Source organism: Anastrepha obliqua, chromosome 2, assembly GCF_027943255.1.
Source record: "Anastrepha obliqua isolate idAnaObli1 chromosome 2, idAnaObli1_1.0, whole genome shotgun sequence".
Lineage (NCBI taxonomy): Eukaryota > Metazoa > Arthropoda > Insecta > Diptera > Tephritidae > Anastrepha > Anastrepha obliqua.
This window is the reverse complement of record NC_072893.1, coordinates 104564499-104568792: the sequence shown is the minus strand read 5'-3', so window position 1 is coordinate 104568792 and position 4294 is coordinate 104564499.

Below are 4294 nucleotides of genomic sequence, written 5' to 3'. Positions count from 1 at the left end.
AGTCGACTGCTGTTTATTTTCGGGCTCATACGCGTAAATCCATGATTCATCACCTGTCACGATGTCCGATGTCATAGACGTGTTTCGAAGCCCCGCGATCGTAATTTTTGAGCATTTCCATTGGACCAATCGCCACGAGTTTTTTTTTGAACGATTGACAAATTGTGTGGGATCCAACGCGAACAAATTTTTTTGACAATCAAATATTTATGCAATATTGAATGTATGCTGGTGCCACTTATGCGTAACATTGTCTCAATCTCACGATAGGTCACATGACGATCTTGCAATCAGTTCGTCAGTTCGCGCACAGCATCAATGGTTTTCGGAACAACAACTGATTTTGGACGACCTTCACGAAATTCGTCTTGGAGTGAACTACGACCACGATTGAAGTCACCATACCATCGATAAACACTGGTCCTTGATGGAGCTTCATCGCCAAAAAATGAATTAAGTTCATCCATGCAATGTTGCTGAGTTACGAGTAATCCACGTCGAAAGTTGTAAAAAATAATCGCACGAAAATGTTCACGATTTAATTCCATTTTTGGACCGAGATGAATCTTTTAAGTTACTGTAAACAACACAAATAGCGCTGGTATTTCAAAACGTTCTGAGTACGTAAAAGCCAAAAAATGTCAAACTTTGCGATACAGCTGTCAGTTGCCAGATTGCAACACCAGGGTTGCCAAATCCTGCCAAATAGAAGGCACCCCTCGTACTATGTAGAAGAAGCGAAGCAATGAACACCGAGACGTATGGAGGGATATTCGAAAGGAAGAATTGGCTCACCCCGAGCTGTAATTGCTATAATGATGATGATGATGATGATGACAACCCAAATGCTTTCGGATCACGGGTTTTTACAGAAAAACCTGCTCAAAATAGGGTAAAGCAAAGAGCCTACATGAATATATGGTGATGCAGAAATGACGCTGAACATACCTTTTCTCAATGTACCGATGCACGCGTTGCCAACAACGTCGAACGTTGGAGAATGCAGTCGGACATATAACCACCGAAAATGTAATCGACAAGATGCTAAGCAGCGAGGAAACATGTGAAAGCATCAGTGGATTCGCGGCAAATAATGCATTAGACATTTAAACCTCCTCACCAGCGAAAAGAATAATATCACTTGCTCTCAGGGTTGCTCTAAATAATGAATGCAATAAGCGAATAGTTTAAACCATTCGGGAGTACGTAGGATCGGATCTCCGTGCATGAGCATCAAAAATAAAAGGTTTTTTCTAAGAGCGGTCGCTCGTCGGCAGACCATGACAAATCTCCGAGTATGTTTCTGCTGTGAAAAGCTCCTCATAAAAACCATTCGCCGTTCGGAATCGGCTTAAAACTGTAGGTCCCTCCATTTGTGGAACAACATAAAGACGCACGCCACAAATAGGAGGAGGAGCTTGGCCAAACACCTAACAGAAGTGTACGCGCCAACTATTTATTTATTATTGTATTTTTTGTTTTCAAATTACTGTTGTGAAATTTAGTGGTAGCGCAAAATGCCCAACCCTCCTTGCTATGCATTTAAAATTTGGCACCGCTTGGCGTTTGCTTGTGGTACGTGTGGGCACTCCATATAATTTTTTTCCCCCCCAAAATGCATACATGTGTAAATATACATAAAATTACATAAATACATGTAAGAAATTAAATACAAGGGGGGTAATAATATTTGCATTATTTTAACTTAATATTGCCATAAGTGGTTGCTGCATCATTTTGGCTGTGAACCACTGCATGTAAACTGTACCCATTTGAATAATAATTTGGTCTTGTTCAAATCCAGTGTCATTAAAATGATTGCTGATCAGATGGGCAGTGTCTGGTAAGTATTGGCTATATATAAATGAGTATAATTATATTTATATACGAACATACATATGTGTGATGTACATACAGTAGGGAGCAAAAGTTTTCCATAGTTGACATTATCAACTTTGTGGGCCAATAAAATGCAAACGAATGAAGCAAATCAAAAAAACTTTTTGTTCTAATAATATGTCTTTAAACCTCAACAAATTGCCGTATATGATAAAAACAAAACAGAATCAGTAAAATATTCAAACAAAAAAAACCAAAACAACTCCTATGTGTACAATTTTGCACTTTCCGTTATTCTTACTTTTGTTTAATTTCTTAATTCTCTTTTCAGCAATAGACATGCAGTTTTACCGTTATATGTTTTGTTTGTTCATTTTTCGCTTATATGATCCAGAAAATCACGTGTTTCTTATTATTCGAAGCAGACTTGTTGATTTTAACAATTAGTCTATAAAGTACCGCGAAAAAATAAAGAAGCTTTCGTCTGATGTCGAAAATAGTATTATTAGCCTAACTGAAAGTGGCTGTTCGAATCGTGCTATTGCAGATCAGCTTAAGATTTCTCATTCAGCGGTGTCCAAGGTCCAAAAAAGACGAAATGTTGCACCCAAAAACATTATTAAAGGCCGTAAACGCCTCTTAAAAGACTCTGGCGCCAGACTAATGATGACGAAAATGAGATGTGATAAGTTCCTAACACCAAAGAAGGCATCTATGGACATAGGAAAAGACGTGAGTCGGTGAACAGCTAGAAGAGCACTGGCTAAGATTGGATATGTGGCAAGTGTGAAAAAAAATAAACCAGCTCTATCCGAGAAGAATGTCAAGGCTCGATTGAAATTTGCCCGGGAACACAGAAACTGGACTCTAGATGACTGGAAACGTGTTATCTGGTCAGATGAATCCAAGTTCAACCGTTTTCAGTCGGATGGCAAGCAATACTATTGGCATAGGCCCGGCGACAAGCTTCAAAAACACCATGTGAAGCAAACCGTCAAGCATGGAGGAGGCAATGCCAAAGTTGGGGACGCAAAAAACCAAAATTTTAAGTTGATGGAGTGGCCAGCTCAAAGTCCCGGCCTCAATCCGATTGAGAACCTGTGGTCAATCGTGAAACGACGGCTCGGGCAACATCAATCAGCGCCATCCAACCTAGACGATCTTTGGAAGCGTGCAGAACTGGAGTGGAACCGAATTCCAAAAGAAACCATAGAGAAGTTGGCCGCGAGTATGCCAAACTGAAAAAAGGTGTAATAGCTAATAAGGGTCTGTGGACAAAATATTAATTTCATATCATATTTCATTTTGTTAACTAAAGGTACAAAATTGTACACCTGCGAGTTGTTTTGGTTTTTTTTGTTTGAATATTTTGCTGATTCTGTTTTGTTTTTTCATATACGGCAATTTGTTACGAATTAAAGACATGTTACTAGAACAAAAGGTTTTTTGGATTTGCTTCATTCGTTTGCATTTTATTGGCCCACAAAGTTGATAATGTCAACTATGGAAACACTTTTGCTCCCTACTGTATATATTAGGGCTATTGGCATCGTTCCTAGCAGATTTGGATTCTACATAAAATTACATACATACATGTATGAATAATATGAAAAAGGTCCATTTGAAAACAAAAAACCAAGTTTTTCGGAACAAAACAAGTTGAAAAACGCTCTGAGAACCGGTACAATATTTCAACAGAATATGTAAAAACTTGGCGCAAACTAGGCCAAATCGTTTAAATGCAATAATAAAGGCCAAAGAATTTCCCTCTAAATCTGATTATTGTGTTTCGTATAATATTTCAAGAACATATAATTTTGTACGATTATTCGTTTGGACATGAATTCCATGGTTTTGTTTATTTTTGTTTCCTAGTATAAAAAAAATCGTGACCGGCAAAAAATAAAGTTAGAATTCCGTTACAAAAACACGTAAATGCTGCTAAATAGGCGTATCCTTTTCGCAATAGGTGTTGTGTAATTTGTTAGTTTTGTGAGAAATTTAGAAAATGTAAGTTGGTTTTAGAAAAAAGGTTCCACGCATGAAAAACGATTTGAAGCAGTGTTCCTATGTACACACCCTATAGGTAAAAAAATGTCACGTGTAGCTGCAGCAAAATATTTGAAGAAGTCGAATACGTTCATAAATAAATGGCTGCAATAGTAGTGAAGTTAAAAACGTTGAAGACTTCTAAACGAGGTCCAAAAATATACCTCTCCAAAGCAAGCCGAACTTATCGTTGGGTGAAGCTGAAGCAGTTTTAAGGAAAAGTGCTATTAATATATCCAAAGTGTGTCTTTCGAGGATATTTACGTGCAGAAGATCGCTGCTCTCATATCACACATTGAAAAATGGCTTGCATGGGCTAAGGCAAATTCAGAATGGAATGGGACAAAGGTAATATTCATGGGCGAATCTTTCTTTTGAGCAAATAGTTGCAAACGTCGGTCCTGGT